Here is an 18222-nt window from a genome sequence, read left to right as displayed (position 1 = left end):
AACACATTAGGCCAAAAAAAATAGTGTATTTTTTAGGATCAAAAATCGCCTAAAATTTACCAGTTTCCCATACTGACTCACTATGGGAAAATGGTTCCGGGATCGAAATTTCGACGATGGGTGTTTTCTAACTCCTCTCGAAAAGTTAGGTAACCTCCCAATTTTTTGCGGCAAAAAATGAAAAATTTTCCAGACTTTTTTTTTTGGCACCGCTTGACCCGGTGCGGTGGTTGTCTTTATGGTGCGGTGTGTGGGTCTCTCTGCACGGTGCGCTGTTCACGCACAGCCGCCTTCTTTTATTATTATTATTTTTTCTTTTTTGAAGTGCGTGTGCAGTGAACTCAATGGGTGTGCAGCTGTGAGATTTGTAGCGAATTCGAAATGTTCAATCTTCATGTGTATTTCTTATATTCATGTCCCAAAAGAGACATGACACAAGGTAGAACCTTCACGTTTGAAGGTTATTTTTATTGGTTATTCTAACAACTCAAAGGGTTACAAGTTTTACAATCCAAGTTCTCAAAAGGCAATTGTTAGTCGAGATGCTATATTCAATGAGCAATTGATGAGAGGTTTGTGGCCCATAGATGATGCGGATGATACAAAAACATTACTCACTTCTTTTCCTTTTCTACTTTTGGACAATGATTTGCATGATGACAACACTCTTTTAATGGATATTGGAGACAAGTCTATTGATGTTCATCTTACAATTTCAAAGGAGATTGCTACAGATTTTGATATCTATGTTGATCTTCCTATTGAACTTGAGTACGGTGCAAATCATGTATATGATGATGATCTTGAAACCTTTAATCACGTATTGGCTGTTTGTGTGAAGATCCTTCAACTTATGTAGAAGCTATGTCCTCTCCACAAAAGGAACAATGAAAGGAAGCCATTGAAGCTGAATATGAGTCTTTGATCTTGTAAGGTATATGGGTTCTTACACCAATCTACCTTCTGATCGTACTCCTATCAAATATAAGTGGGTTTACAAGACTAAAACAAAGGTAGATGGATCCTTTGATGAATTCAAAGCTCGTTTAGTTGCAAAGGGGTACTCACAAATTGCAGGGATTGACTATCATAACACTTTTTCACTCGCAGTTCGTAGTACAAGCATTCGAGTACTACTAGCTTTTACAACTTAGTTTGATTTGGAAATACATCAAATGGATGTGAAGACAGCTTTTCTTAATGGAGACTTGTAGAGCGGTTCTCTCTACCGTGCAATATAGTGCTCATAGAGTTCTACCGATCAACAAATGTGTTAAGAAACACAATGTCAGTCCGAGGACTTGACCCGATTAGTGCATGAAGGCTTATCCCTTGAGGGAGAGCTCACATACACGAACCACCACTTGACGATTCAACCATTCAACACCTCAATCAATCTCTCAATCCCTTAAATAATCCACTACACTAATCAAGAGAATAAGCAATGCATGGCAATCTCTTAATCCCATTCAAACATTGATTAAATCTTAGTTTTTCCTTAATGCCAGCAAACCCATAAGCGTGCATCTACTAACCCAGAAGCTTAAGCAAGCATAGAATGTAACATTCACAAACCCACAAGCTCATAGAGAGAGTCTATCCATGAATAACTCATTGCCAATGAAGTGGGCAAGAGCTTGCATCAATGGAGACTACACACACACACACTACAAGCATGCATACACAAGAGAAAGAAAGAAGCATTCAACTAATCATAGATTAATCTACTTCAATGATGCTAAAACAGAGTAAGAGAAAGAAGTGGAGCTATACTCATTCGAGTACAATAGAGAGAGAGTTAGAGAGTTGCCATAGCTTGAGAGCTCAAGAGCTTCACTCAATAGCTTATGAGAATGGCCAAAAAACGTCCTCTTTCTTTAGCTAACATCTCTTTTATAGAGATGTCACTAACCCTAACCCTAGGCCTCTTTCACACATGGGCGGACAACCCCATAAGTGAGCCTTGCTTAATACACTTGGAACTCTCATTTAGAACCCACATTGGCCTTGCACTTCGGCACAAAAATATGAAAAATTTATGTGCGTCTTTATGTTCCCATGGCTACAATCCCGCTCTCTCACATTAATTGCTTCCGGCCTCCTTCCATAATCCGTGTTCCCATGAGTGTTCTCGTGGAACAAGACTTAAAGGAGGAAATATATATCGAGCAACCTGAAGAATTTACAATTCCCAGAAAGGAACATCTTGTATGCCAACTCCATCGTGCTTTGTATGGACTAAAACAAGCTTCACAATCATGGTACATCAAGATTGATCAATTTCTCACATCTTAGGGGTTTGTTTCTTGCTTCTCTGATCCAAATCTTTATATCAAGCGCAATGTGGATAACCATTTTGTGATATTGGCCCTTTATGTTGATGACACTATACTTGTGTCTAGTAATTTATCTTTCATGCAACAAGTAAAAAAGGTTTTATCCCCTCAGCCTTTGATATGGTTGATCTTGGCGACATCCATTCATGCCTTGGTATTCAAGTTCAAAGGTATTGTTACAATGGTATTTTTCTTCTTCGTCAAACAAAGTTTATCCAAGATATTGTTCAAAAGTTCGGATGTTTTTTTTTGGAAAAACGATCCTTCTATTAGTTAATGAGAAAACGCCATAAGGCTACAAAGCTCACCTCACAAGGAGGGATAATAAACACAGTGAACACCGGAGCTCCACCCCCGTGGGGGCTGGCCGCTCTCTGGGGGGGGCTACCTAGTAGTACATGCTCGAGGTGAGAAGAGCCAAACTGGAGGCCTGTAGTGCCAAGTGACATCCTCGCCCCTTGCGATGAGGAAAGGGCCAGGCTGCCAAGTGCGGAGGAACGCCTTGCGGCGACCTCTCATGAGATCCGAGTTGCCCTGAGTTTCCCTCTCAAGGTGTGAATGATGTCCACCCAGAGGGCCTGTATGACCTCCGCCGGTGGAGTCGCCTCGCGGTCTATGGCCTCCCTGCATCGAGCTCTCCATATGTGCCAAGCCATCATGCTGCTGATCATCTCCCATCTGTGCCCGTCCCCCTCCTGGGAGACTACCGAGGAGAAGTCTGGCGTCGGAACCACCGCCATCTCCCTATCAGAGACCTGGATGGTCACACTGCCAAGGACGTCCTCGTATCCAAGGGTCGGGCCGCTATCCGTGGCCCAAGCCACCGCACCCCACGTCGCCATCATCTCACCTGGCGAGCCTGCAAAAACCATCCTGAGAGCGCGCTGCCAGACCTGCTGTGCCTGTGGGCGATCCCATAAGCAGTGTCACTAAGACTCATGTGCATGGCCGCACCGAGGGCAGGACGCTAGGTGTCTGCCAAAAGCTAGCCAAGCCCCCACAGCCAGTCCTCTATGCACTGTAAGCCAGAGAAAAAGCGTCACCTTCCGGGGTCGGAAGCTAGCCCAAAGGCGCTGCCACAAGTCCCTAAGGAAGGCATGGGAGAGCCCCTGTCTCGCCGCCAATGCTCGGCCGCCGCCGAGGTGTCCACTCTCCTGTGCCTCTGGATCCGCCGCCCCAGCCTCGCTGTGTACAAAAAAAAGGGGGTGCCTGGGCTGGTAGGGGCCGAGTAGGGATCTCGCCAAAGCCACTCGCCTGGATCCCACTAATGAAGGCGAATAAGAGGCCTGCTATCTGAAGCCCATAATCTCCAAGAATAGTCCTCCCCTATCGAGGCCGGTGAGGGGTCTACATGCCACTGTCTCTGATGAAAGCCGACCACCCGCACCCTCTGAAAGATACAACCCTGGAACTCATCCAAAACTAGTCGGGTCCTCTGAAGCTGGCCTCCCTCTCCCACCTCGAAGGTGAGTGGGGCGACTCTCTCTACTGAGCCGCAGACCGCTAGAAGGATCTCATGCCGAGTAAAGACGCCCATCCACTATGGAGGTCGAGGGTTCCGTACTGGAGTCCGCCACTCCCGGGGGATGACCACCTCAATGTCCTGCCTCATCAACTCTCTGTCCCTCATCCCGCTGAGTCTCCTCTCCTGAGCCTCTAGAGGCAGCTGCTGAAAACATATCCAGTCGTCTAGGGACTGGGCTGGACCGGAGCTCAAAGGGCCCCACGACACGTGAGATTGCGATCCAACCGTATGACCACTGGGAAGTCGGATCAAGGGGTTCCAGATCAATGGCTACCTCAGGCGCTCCTTCATCGGTGCCCGGGGGAGTCTAGAAGAGTGACGGCCTCAGATGCTCCCAGGCCCTCAGAAGGCTAGCTGCAAAACGCTCCTCAAAGCTAAGGCCCACTCCTCTGGATCGCTACTCTGTAAAGATCCACCTGATGCTGGGGGTCCAGGGGCCGCTAAGAGAAGGAGTGCGGTTGAGAATCCTGGAAACAAGAAACTCCTTCCACGGCTCAACGCCTGGTAGGAGGCCACGAACCACCAACTTGCCAAGCAAAGCTCGGCTCTGACAAATAGGATCAACTATGCCCAGGCCGCCTCTCTCCCTCGGCTGGGTGATCACAGCCCATGCCACCTTGGCCCTGGCGGGCCGCCCGTCGCCACCGGACCAAAGAAAGTTCCTCATGAGCCTCTGCACCTGGCCAATACACGCCCGCGAGAAGGCCCAGCAAGAAGTGATGTACCACATGGTAGCAAGCAGGACCTGGTTGGCCACAACCACTCGGCCAGCCAGAGATAAACGAGCGGTACTCCAATACAGAAGCTTCTTCCGAATGCTGAGAAGAAGGGGGGCTATCTACTGCTCCGGAGATATGTCAATGCCCACATAGCATCCCAAATAGCGCACTGTAGTGTCGGGGGGTAGCCACTGAAACCCATTAACTGGCCTCCAAGTCGGGGGGGGCACAGAACTGACCCACAACCCACACGACTTGTGCCAGTTGATCAAAGCGCCCGAAGCTCTGCAAACCTGTCCATGGTTGAGGCGAAGCGGCGGAGGTTCTCCTCTCCTCCCTGAAGATAGACAGCAGTGTCATCCGCAAACTCCGAGTCTAGGATCTCCTTCGAGGTGCGGATGGGGAGCTGGAGGCCCCGCAAACCTGTATCCTGTGCCGTCAAGAAAGTGCTCATGGCCTCCACCACAAAAAGAAAAAGAAAGGGCGCCAAGGGGCACCCCTGCCGCACCGAGTGCGAGAGCTGGAACCTCTCTCCGAGCGCGAGAGCTGGAACCTCTCTCCGCGCACGCCCTGTATCAGCACCTTGCTATGGGCCGATGTGTAGAGTGCAGAGACCCCACGGATCCACTGAGGGGGGAAGCCCATCCTCTCCATAGTGCCTTCTTCCAAGAAGGCCCAGTCCACCCGATCATATGCCTTCTCGAAGTCGAGAAGGAGCACTGCCAGATCCTCCTGCCGAAATCTAGCCAAAGCCGTAGCCTCCCAGAAAGAGAAGATGTTATCCAGGATGCTCCTATCCTGGATGAAGCCTGTCTGCGTGGAGTGGATGATGTCCGGAAGGTGAGGCTAAAGCCGCCTGCTGATCGCCTTAGCTAGGACCTTGTAGGCCGTGCCTAGCAAGGTGATCGGTCTCCACTGTCTAATCTCCAGTCTGTCTCCTCCCTCTTTGGGGATCAGGTGAATCAACCCCTCTGCCATGCTGTCTGGCATGTCTCCAGACTCCATGATCTCCTGGAATGCCAATCTGAAGCCCCTATGCAAGAGACCCTAGTACCTCTGGAAGAAAGCCACTAAGAGACCGTCCTCACCAGCAGGGCATTTGCCCCGAGGAAGTGCCTGAAGAGCCTCCTCCAGTTCCGTATCTGAGAAGGGGGAGAGAAGGGAGTGCTGCAAATGGGCCGGCACAACTGGTCTCGTGAAGCTCCAGACTGCCTCCCGAGCCTCTCTCACCCTGTCATCTGCTGGCTCAGTAGAGAGCAGATCCCTGTAAAAATCTGTGGCGATCGCCCGAACCCTGGAGGGATCCACCACCACCTGGCCATCAGCCTGCCGAAGGCGCCTGAGACCCTCTCGTCTGAAGCGGGGCCCTATCGCCTCAAAGAAGTCTCGAGTCACTCTGTCTCCAGCCTGTGTCCAAAAAGAAGCCCGAGCATGGAATCGGAACTCCACCCTCCTCTCCTCGATGGATCTGATCTCTGTGCGAGCTGACTCCATCTGCTCTGAAATCCAAGGGCTCGTAGGCTTCCTCTCCTGAAGTCTCTGCCAGACTCCTCCGCAGGCTCCTCTCCTGCTCTCTGAAAGCCTCCAGATGGTCCAGGGCAGCCTGTCTGAGCATCCTGCTGATCTCTTGCAAACCCCTGTCAAGATCGCTGGCTGCCGATCCTCTCCTGAACTGAAGCTCCTGCCAGACCTGCTCAACTTTGGTCGCAATCTCAGGCTCCTCTATGAGACAATCTGGAATCCGGATGCTCTGGCCTCGCTCTCCTCTCGTGGGGTCATCGATCTGGAGAAGCACTGGAAAGTGGTCTGAAAACGAGGAGCCTGCAAGTATATCCACAGTGCCACCTCTATCGCAAGCCCACTCATCAATGTAAAACCTGTCGATGCGGGAAAGGTTAACTCCTGTGGCCCGTCTATTCGAGCGCGAGAAAGATAAACTCCCCTGCAACAACCTGCCAAACTCCGAGAGAGTCCACGGATCCTGGCCTCTCACCTGCACAGCACTAGTTCCTCCCAGGCAGTGAGCTCCGGCCCATGAATGGTCTCCTGACTGCCCCCATCCTGACCTCTGCATCCTCCAGCATGTTGCAATCCCCCCCTAGGCACCAATGGTCTGCCATGGGGAGGGACTGCCTAATGGTGCTCCAGAACTCAGCTCTCCCAGTCGCCCCATTAGGGGCGTAGAAGTTGAGGAAGCCAATGTGGTCTTCCCCAACCCGAAGGATGATCCACTGCGCTCGACCCTGGACCAGAGTGCCAGAATCCACAACCTCGGATAGAAGCTGCTCGCTGAACTGAGATGCATACTCCACCCTGGTTCCCCTGGGAGCCATATGCCGGTGACCAAAAAGTGTGACTCCTGCCTGGCAAGATCTTCCCGCAGGTGCGGGTATGCCTGGCAGAAAGGTGGTGCTCCTGGATGAAAAGGATATCTATGGGTCCTCCAACAAGAGCCCTTGAGATCTCCTGGCGAAGTCTGCCCCTACCAATGTAGCAGCGAGGTCCACCAAGACCCTGGATGTTCCATGAGAGGATCCTCATGGATGAGCTATGGCAAGTGAAGCAGCCGCCACCACTGGCTTACCCCTCTCAGCCGGCCTGGATGAGCTGCCCTCCACTCTGTGAGTCTTGGGCGCCGGCTTGGAGGGAGAATAGTCACTGTCAGTCCGGGTGCAGAGTCTCTCCAAAAAAAGGGTGACCTGTCTCTGTGTCCAGCCCCACTCCGCCTTCGCCCTGTCCAGGGCATAGGCGTGAGACCAATCCTCTGCATATATGTATCTAAAGGTAGGCTGCACCCTCGGGCGGCGTGGAGGAGAATCAGTAGCACCGCCTCAACTGAGGTGTGGACCGGATCCGCCCGCCAATCTCCTATGCCAAACAAGCTCATGCGGGCTAAGTGTAATCAGGTCTGCAATAGGTCCGTGAGCCCTAGGTCACTGAAGTGGTGAGAAAACTCCAGTATCTGATCATGCAAAACTTCCTCTACAGAGTTGCAATCCCATGCTGTGTCTGAGGCAACACTGAGAGGAAAGGAGAAGGCTACCATGCTGCTCACCACTGAAGGAGAACGAGAGGGATGGCACACCACGCAAACTCGCAAGGGCGCGACCAGTGTCTCAAACGGGCCAGCATCCAGCTGGAGACACCTGAAAAAACCATAATCCACTGGGAGCCCCATCACTCGCGGGGGTGGAGAGAACTCTGTGGCGGGCGAAGCTATGATCGCCATCTCCACCGGCTCGGAGTGGCGGTGGAACAGCCGCTGAACTGAACTCTGGCCTACCCAGCTGCGCTGCCCCGGGGCAGTGGGTGGTCTGGAGGAGTATCCTCCTGGAGAGGCCGATGGTGGCTCGCGGAGAGGAGGGGGGAGAGCGAGGAGAGGATGGAGAGGCATCTGCCAGAGGAGAGCAGTCAGGGGGGGCCGCTGGGGGAGGTGGGAGGGGGGGGCTGGGGGGGAGTGGGGAGGGAGAAAGGAGTGCTCTCCGAGTGAAGGGAAGAGGGGCCGGGGATCACAGAGTGCGGCCCGGGATCCTCAGGAATCTGCTCCATGGAGGGGGCGGGGCCCCCCGCGGGGGGAGGCGGGAGCGAGGTCTCTATGTGGGGGGCTCCACCGGCGGCCTCAACGGGCACTTAGACTGAATCCTCGTCCATCGGGGTGGGACCTGCTGGCCGCCTATCCCTGACTAGAGCATAAGTGCGGGTAGGTGCCTGGACGCCAACCGGGGTCGCCTGTCCGCCAGCCTGTGCTACCTGCTGGCGTCTGCGACGGTCCCTGTAGGCCGGGCGTTTTCGCATGTGAACCTCCTGCCATCCGCCAGCCTCCTGGGACTGCGCGGCATCCTCCGCGGGAGCCTGCTCGTCAGATGATGGCGCCTGCTGAGACGAGCCAGGGATGTCCGATCTCTGAGGTGGATGGCCACCCCTCGGGCCTCCTGAAGGGGGTCCAGAGGCGGCAGAGCGTGAAGGATGAACCCCCTTGCGGGGACAAGCGCGTGCGAGGTGGCCCATCTCTCGACAGTTGTAGCACTGGCCGGGGAGGCCCGAATACTCCACGCGCTGTATCAGATGTCCTCCAGAAAGACAAGGGAGGAGGATCGTCTTTCGGGAGGGACTCCGGTGAAGGCACCACAACACGAATGGCCGGGAGTCCTGCTGCCCGAGCTATCACTAAGGCCGCTGTCTGAGGCGTCTCCACCACCTGCCCGAACGCCTTGCCAATGGATGACAAGAGGGGCAAGTACTCCCTACGGAGTCCAGGAAAGCAGATAGTGATGGGGAAACCTGTCGCGCCTGCTAGCAAGTCAGAAGCGGGGTCAAAACCGTGAGTCCATCACGCCAAGAACGCCCGGGATGAGCGGAGGGCAATGGGGCTCCGAGCCAGCACCGTCTGAGCTGCCTGGGGGGACTCGAAATCCACCTGGTAGTAGCCACGTCCCAAAAAATCGACGCTGACGATCTTGGCAAGCACGCCAACAAGGCTGCCTTGTAGAAGGTCGCGAAGCTCTCTCCGCATCGGACGGCTACCCACTATCTTGCAGACCAAGGAGGAGGCCTCAAGAGCGGATACTGTAGAAACAAACAACTGCTAATCTGCAGCTGTGAACTCCAGACGGAGACCAAAATCGGCAGGGGTAGTCGGAGCGGCTTCCATGGAGTCCTCCAGAGGGAAAACGAGACCGGGGTCACCAACGGGAGGGACACAGCCCTACGAGGAAACGGAGAGGCAGAAGGTGAGAGGATAGCCGGGGGGAGGGCGGAGGGGGGAGCTGGCGGTGGGAGGAAGGGCGAAACGGAGACGGAGGGGGAGGTGAGGGAGAAGGCAGGGGGAAGAGCCTCGAAGCGGAGGAGAAGGCGTGGGGGGGAGAGATGGCGGGGGAGGAAATGGCAGGGGAGAGAAGGCGGGGGAGGAGGGGGAGAAAAGGCAGGGGAGAGATGGCGGGGGGGGGAGGAAGCGAGGAAGGAGGCGGGGGGGAGAGATGGCAGGGGAGGAAGCGAGGAGAGTAGAAGGCGGGGGGGAGATGGTGGGGGAGGAAGCGAGGAAGGCGACGGGGGGGAGAGGCGGAGGAGAGGCGGGGGGCAGGGAGGGCGCGCGACGGCAAGGGGCAGCAGGGGGAGGGTAGACGCAGGAGCAGATCACAGGGCCAGGGCTATTGCACCTCTGCCTACTTTGACCTCTCGACAGATCTCACCGATTTGCTAAAGGGTGTGAAGACCAGAAGGCAACCGTTCAAAAGTTCGGATTAGCTACTGCACATTCGGCAAACACTCCTTGTCTTGCAAGCTCTCCTAGGAGTACTTCTGCAAATATTGAGGCTAATTCATTACCTTTAAATCAACCCTATGCTAATCTTGTTGGTTGTCTTCAGTTTGTGGGCATGAGCACTCGTCCGATATTTTGTTTGCAGCAAATCTGTTAGGACAATACTTGTCCTCTCCATCTACAAGACATTGGTCTCAAGCTAAACGTGTTTTGAAGTACTTGAGGGCACTGCAGATTTTGGACTTGTATATCGCTATCAAGAAGACATATCTTCATCAACTTCTCTTAATCTTTTGGGTTATTCAAATGGTGATTGGGCAAGATCTAGCTTGTCCATGTGATCCACCAATGGTAATTGCTTCTTTATCAATGGCTGTTTGGTATCTTGGGCTAGCAAGAAACAACGCTGTATTGCAGTTTCTACTACAGAGTAAGTCTGAATATGTAGCTGCATCTTTAGCAGCTCGTGAATTGGTTTGGCTTTGACAATTGCTTGCTGATATTGGTCATTCTCCTTCCTCAAGTCACAAGTGGTCATTTAGAAATAACAACTTCTCCACAATAGAAAGATAAGAGTGCAACAAGATAGGCATAGGACAACAAGGAAGAATGCAACTCTCAAAGAACTTGAACAGGTGGAGAAAGAGGTTAACCAAGGTAAGCTAGAATACCAAGAGAGGTATCTAGTGTTAAGGCTATTCTAAGGAAGGAGAAAGAGATTGAATATGAGAGAGTTTAACTCTTTCTAAGAGAATGGTGGGTTGTTAAACCAGATAGACCCAATAAAGAAACTTTTAAATCTCTCAAACAAAGGAGAAAAAGATTTAGTCCCTTTGCTAAGAGACGCAAACAAAAATCTGGCTTCCTCATCCATATAATATTTGACAATTTTCCGCTCCCACTTCTCTAAAATTTTTGTCTCCCCTCCTGTTAGATCTCTAGCCAAACAAGTAGCATGTGCAAAAATTGCCACATGCACTACAAGAGAATCATTGTTTTTCTACACTTAGTTTCCACGGCTGGTCGCGTCATCGATATGTGCGTTGAAATAGGCATCAAAATAGGCGTGGGAAATTGCGTCAAAATAAGCGTGAAAAAAGTCGTCGAAATAACAGTCAAAATTTTTCTTTTTAAAAAAAATAATAATTTATATATAATATTTGCTAGTTCGCATCCTGGGATGTGTTTTAGCCTTCTCTTTCTACTTCTTTGAAAGCATATGTGTCTATGAGAGAGAGAGAGAGAGAGAGAGAGAGAGAGTGAGAGAGCTAGAGAGAGAGATGATCAGAGAGAAAGAGATAGATAAAGAGAGAGAGAGAGGGGGGGAGCTGAGGGAGAGAGAAGGGTATAACTTCCATCACGATCTCTGAAGGAGGAAAAATGCTAGTTCCTCCTCCTCCTCATCACTAAGGTGCAATTAAGAAAGTGCTCTATTTTACAATGAAATTAAAGTTCATCATCAACTTGCTCATCCTCAGCGAGATCCATGGCTCCAAATAAATCTATTTCTAGAAATACTCCATCATTGTTGTCAATTGGGTGGAACCAGTTATCTTGTAGTAGTAGAAGGTAATTCATCCATGTTGTCATCCTCTTCTAGCTCTAGCATGAGAGCTGTCGATGCATCATGATCATACTCAGCTTGAATCTTATCTTCTTTTGGATTATCTCTAGTGTCTATTTCTCGTTCAAGATGTATTTGCTCAATGAGTACACCTTCATCCGATCCTAATCCCGTGTGAGCCTCACCTACTTCCTCAACAAGTATGTCTTCTTCTTGTTCTTCTTGTCGTTCAATAGGTGCTAGTGGTGTATGCTCAATCATCACATGATTTGAGGGGAGTTCCTCAGCATCTTGCAAATAGTCAACTGCTATTTTCACCTCTTCAAATATTTGTTTTCCACGTGGATTTATTTGGATCACAAACAACCATTTATGATTTGTCGGGTCTTCCACAAAGATGATTTGCTCGCAATGCTCTGGTAGCACAAATGTGCCCCTTTGGTCAGTCCATATCTTTGTGCGGTCTACTTGAAGAAATCTACACTTGTCTTTGCGTACAGTTACTTGTGCCCCTTGAGTTACCAACTTGAACCATTTCACATCAAAAATGAACATATCAAACTTTCTGAATCCAAACTTGATAATATCTTGGATTGTTCCACAATAATCTAGCATGCCTACTTCAGTATTGCCATCACTTGCAGTTGAATGACTTTCTTGCATGAAATTAGCCTTCACACCACAATCAAATGTTGTTCTCTTTTTATCTATTCCTTCTACTTGAAAGTGACGTCCACGTGACCAAATCGCCCCAAACTTATGATACTGCAAAAGCACAATAAATAAGTAATTTTATTGTATAAATTCACGAAAGCACAGCATAAAAGACAATGCGTAGATATGTCTAACTCACACACATGGAAATCACAACCATATGCAAGCTCCTCCTCCTCATCACTTATTGATTAACCATTGCGTTTAGCTTGTAGTATGGTTTGCTCGAGCCATTTATTAGAAGGAAAGTCTGGAAGAAGTGCAAGTTCTGTTGGGTACGGTACTGTGCGCGTTGTTAGACTCCATAAAAAACTCAAACAAGCTTGGTCCATTTTAGCATTCACCAAGTTATATCTCTCGATCCATTTCTCCTTAGCATGTGAGTTTAAGATGTAAAATTTATTGATCTTCTCACGCAATGCTACATCCATTGTTCTCACAAGGCCTTTCCCTTGTGGCTCTTCCCCAACTAGTCAATCATCTTCTTCTTGTGTCCATAATCTTGGTATATCGAGATTAGACATATTGAGAAATTCAGTTATATATATAAGTGATTCTTGAACAAGCCATCCCGTTGCCATACTACTTTCAGGACGAGCTCTTTGATGAACAAATCCTTTAAGTGTCTTCATAAATCTCTCCAAGAAAAACATCCATCGGCTATGGACAACCCCAGCCACAGCAACTTCATCAACCACATGAAGTGTAATTGAATGGTTAAAATACTGGTTGGAAAGTATTTCTCAGCCCTTGTAACAACCTCGATGGAGTTTAATCGTGCTACTTCCAATGTGTCTCTACTAATCTCTTTCCTTGAATGGTTAAAATACTGATTGGAAAGTATTTCTCAGCCCTTGTAACAACCTTGATGGAGTTTAATGGAGTTTAATCGTGCTGCTTCCAATGTGTCTCTACTAATCTCTTTCCTTGATATCTAACGTACCACTGCACCAATTTTTTAAATTGTTGCTCTAATGTCATCGTTGAGGCAATCCTTGATGGCTACAGGAAGCACGAATTGTAAGAATTTGTGCCAATTATGACTCTTCAAGACACTAAGCTCATCGTTCCTTTGTAAATGCTCCCTTCAAGCAATGCATGCATCCTGTAGGGATACAAAACTCACTAATGCACTTCTTTACACACCGTTGCTCATCCTTTGTCATGACCCAAGGTGCTTTTGGTAGCTTCACCTTTCCATCTGCTATATTTTGGGCCCATAAGTGGTGCATGCGTTGAACCTCTTGTAAATCATCTCGTTGTGCCTTGCTCTCCTTTGCTCTTGTGATGGTTTTCCAAAGAACCTTGGCTATATTCTTGAAAATGTGCATTGGGTCAAGAAGATGGTTAACTAGAAGGTCATTCTAGTATGGAAGTTGATGGAAAATGGATAGATGCTTCATTCCTGGAGGTGTACAGGTTTGATCCAGCTCCCATAAGGTCCTCCAATCATTGCTCTTCCATATGGGAGGAGATCTCCCTAGAAATCCCTTACGCAAAGGATGGTCCACTAGGAGATACTTCTTGTGGACCTCGTATACTATCTTCTTCATAGACTTTGAGTATCGAGCCTCAAGTTGCAGCCCACATAATGGACATCCGTTATACCCTGACACTGAAAGCCCTGTAGAACATTAAAAAAGATTGTAGTAGGTAAGTTTGGATGACAATCATGACTTAACATCATACGTTAACAAGCTATAGTATTACCTGAGCACTCTCCATAGCCAAGCCAATCATGCATAGTCCACATAAGTATTCCTCAATGTTAGCGCACGTTGTCCAAACCTCTTGGAAATATCATGAACTTCAATGCCCTCCCATAGAACACAAAGCTCCTCAACTAAAGGGGCTAAATACACATCCATGTTCTTCACCTTGTACTTTGCGAAAACTATCAAAAGACAATAAAAGATGTCCTTTTTTTATCACTAGCCATGGTGGAAGATTATAGTTAACTAGACAAATAAGCCATGTACTCCATAATGAACTTTGTAGACTAAATTCACTCCATCCATTGCTAGTCCGAGTTGAATATGGCAAGCCTTCTCTTGAAAGGCTACCCACTTCTCTTCAATATGCTTCCATGCAACGGAATTTGTGGGCACACGCATAACACGCATGCAGCGGAATTTACGGGCACACGCAAATTCCGCATGCAGCAGAATTTGCGGGCACATGCATGCAACGAAATTTGCGGGCACACGCATAACACCATTCGTGGACCTAGTGTTACGGTGCCAAGTCATCAATCCTGCAATGGATTTTCACTTGAACATTGTTTTGATCCAAGGGATGATGGGAAAGTGTCGTAAAATGTTTGCTGGTACCCTTTCTCCTTGCACCACAATGTGGACATTGTACTGTGCTTTGTTATATTCTTGGGTCGATAAAGAATACAATCATTTGGACAAGCATCGTGTGTGTTGTAGTCCATGCCAATCGAGTGCAGCATTGCTTTTACTTGACTACGGTCCACTGGCATCTCATTATCTTCTGGCAATTTATTGATGTTTCAATAAGCTGTTACACAAAATAGTAAGGCTAAGAAAATGCATATAAAGGTACATAACTCACTAATTGCATATAAAGGTACATAACTCACTAATTGCATATGATATCATCACTTATGCAAAAAGTTTTCATACGCTCGTATCAGACCATCCAAAAAACGATTTCAAGTTCAATATGGATAGGCAAGCACGTAAAACAGACACATGTGCTCCATGATATAGTGGAAGACGAGCAAGCGTGTGTAGCTGTTTCTCTTCTTGGGAAGCGTATTCCACACGTCGTGTGTTTTCTTCTACCCCTCCGTGTTCCCAACCTTGATTTTCTGTTCCATCGTGTAAGGCATTTATCATGTCATCCATGTCATGTTCTAGTATTTACTCCGAATCCGCCTCAAGTTCCTTGGGTTGTTGGATCACCTCCTTTGTGGGTACTCTTGTTGGTCTCCATCATTCAGGCCGAATATCCACTGGTTCGTCATTGTTGGAGCACGCATTGCCACTAATTAGATATTCCAATCGCTCCACCAGAAATATTCTCCATTTTTTTGTATGATCATTGCAAATTCATCGACGTCGAGCCACTTTTGGTATTTACAGCGACTACATGAGCAAAGTGTCTTCTCCATTAAATCAACAAAAATTAAGGGTGTGGCATTGTCCATGGTTTTCATATTGATTTGCAAAATGGAAACGAATGCTTATTTTTGGAGGGGAATCCTGCCTTAAGTATTTGTGGATGAATGCATGCATAGAGCTTAATCTATGCATTAAGCTATAGGAATAGAGCTTAATGCATAAATTAAGCTCTATGATTAGATCTCTATACATGTGCATTAAGCTCTATGCATAGAGGACCTACAAAACAAAACCCCTCTTTTTTTGATAGATAAAAATAGAGGAAAGAGAGAAAGGAATTTACCTTTTTTTGGTGAAGTTGAAAGAGAGGATTAGAAGACCTACAAAACAAAACAAAAAGTTCAGAAAAGAATTAGTGATACAAAACCCTAAAAGTATGAATAGCATGGATACACAAGGAGGTTTATCCTTCAACACACACATACAAATTTAACAACCAAGAGAAGAGGAGAGGAGAGGAGAAGAGAGGGGAGGGGAGGGGAGGGGAGGGGAGAGGAGGGAGGGAAAAGAAGAGAGGGGAGGGGAGGGGAAAGAAGAGAGGGGAGGAGAAGAGAGGGGAGGGGAGGGGAGGGAGGGAAAAGAAGGAAGTGGAGACGAGCTTGGGAGAGAGAAAGAACCTGTAAAACAAATGAGAAAGCAAAAAAACAAGAAAATTACTCATAATTACACATAAACATTTTATATCAAATGTACATGTAACCAAGAGTTGATGGGAGAGAGGGAAAAGGAGGTATACCTGGTGAGGAACTAAAACACATGCACACAAAAAAAAACATAGAAAAAGAGAGGTTCTCTTTTACTATGAAAACCTGCACCATCAATATATGCGTCAAAATAAGCATGGAAAAAAGCGTTGAAATAAACGTGGGAAAGTGCATCAAAAAGAGTGTGTGAAATAGCGTGGAAATAAGAGTCGAAAAAATAAAATTTCCACATTCTTTTCCACGGTTATTTTGATGACCTTTTTGATGCTTTTTTTGACAATTGCTAGATCTTGCGCACCCCTGACATAGATTAAGCTCTATGCATAGAGCTCAATGCATGCATTCAGCTCTATGCATAGAGCTTAATGCATACATAGAGCTTAATCTATGCACACATTAAGTTCTATGCATGCATGCTTAATGTATAGTGCCAGGATGCTGTTTAGTTTAGGATTGCGTGGCTTGCATAGTGCTTTATGCAAAAGCCTCATGCATATTGCTTTATACATAAGCTTTATGTATAAGGCCTCATGCATAAGCTTTTGTATGTATGCATTACTAATCATTTCCTCACTCTTTTGTTGGTTTTTTAGGTCCTCTAATCCTCTCTTTCAACATCATGAAAAATAGATAAGTGCTTTTCTATCTTTCCTCTATTATTATTGCACCCTTGAGAGCTGGGGATTTGTTTTGTAGATCTGCGCATAAGCATTCTGCATAATGCTCATTCATGCTTTATGCATAAGCCTCATGCATAGCTTTATGCATAATGCTTTATGCATAAGGCATTATGCATAGTGCTTTATGCATAATGTTCATTCATGCTTTATGCATAAGCCTCATGCCTAGCTTTATGCATAAGGCCTCATTGATAAGCTTTATACATAAGACCTTATGCATAGTGCTTTATGCATAATGCTCATTCATGCTTTATGCACAAGCCTCATGCATAGCTTTATGCATAAGGCCTTATGCATAAGCTTTATGCATAATGCTTTATGCATAAGGCCTTATGCATAGTGCTTTATACATAAGCTTTATGCATAATGCTTTATCCATAAGCCTCATGCATAGCTTTATGCATAATGCTTTATGCATAATGAATGTTGAGTGATAATTCATGTGTATGCTTTTATTAAAGTGTCCATGTGGGCTTTGTTATGTTTGTGTAGAAACATGTCTCGCTCTCCAGATGAGACACCGGCTTACTCTCCATCCTTCTCTCAATATGCCATGTTGCCTGACCAGTTCATGGGTTTTTTAGCACACAAGCCACGCCCGAACAAAGAGTGATGGCACAACAATATTTTTAGAGAGGGGCGGGCACTTCGACCGGGCCATCGGGCACCACCACTACTAACCCTAGTTCACCTGCAGAAACCCCACACAGAGCCGCTAGAACCCCTCCCTCTCAGGTCGCTCATCCACTCGCAGAGCACAACGCTCGAGTAGTGGAGGTGGAGGCGGTTGTTGTCCAAGTGGGGGCATGGATGGGTCTACGCCCCCACATGAGCGTCCTTCCCCATCTAGTGCTAGAAGCACTCCACGCTCGTGATCATCACGACATTTTGACACACAACCCACACCCGTTTCATCGGTGGAGAAAAATTTTACACAATTGTCAATGGCAATGTGGTTTTGGATAATGTCAGGCAAGAGATGAAGAGCCGCATCCGCGAGCTTTGCCATGTTGTCTTTGCAAATGACTTTATGACTTTATGGCCAAAGTTGGCTAAAGACAAGAAAGATAGAGTCATAAATCAAATCAAGGATGAGTTCAAGCCGACCGGCGGTAGTGATGTCGTCCCCATAAGGTGGATAAAGGACCACATGGTGGACGTCATGAAACATTAGTGGGGAGATGTGACTAGGAGAGTGAAGGCAGGGGGTGAGAAGCCTTGGTACATGAGCACTGAGGATTGGAATGAGGAGAGTGAAGGCAGGGGGTGAGAAGCCTTGGTACATGAGCACTGAGGATTGGAATGAGGAGAGGCAAAAGCATGCTCGAAATCCCCAATTCTACAAGCAACAAGAGGATGCGACCAAAGCCCGAATGGAGATCGTAGGAACCTCTCACCTTGGAAGCGGCGGTTGGGGTGCATTCCATGTCTACTTTGTAAGTATCAATATTTATCTTGTATGTTTCATTTGATGTTATGTCTACTTTGTAAGTATCAATGCTTATCTTGTTGTTTTGGTACTTTTAGAATCAAGTGGTTGGTCGGCCGACAACGGGAGAAGAGGAGGACAT

This window comes from Cibotium barometz, chromosome 17 (assembly GCF_041138505.1).
Source record: "Cibotium barometz isolate CiBa-2024 chromosome 17, ASM4113850v1, whole genome shotgun sequence".
Classification (NCBI taxonomy): Eukaryota; Viridiplantae; Streptophyta; class Polypodiopsida; order Cyatheales; family Cibotiaceae; genus Cibotium; species Cibotium barometz.
Note: the sequence above shows the minus strand (reverse complement) of the source record.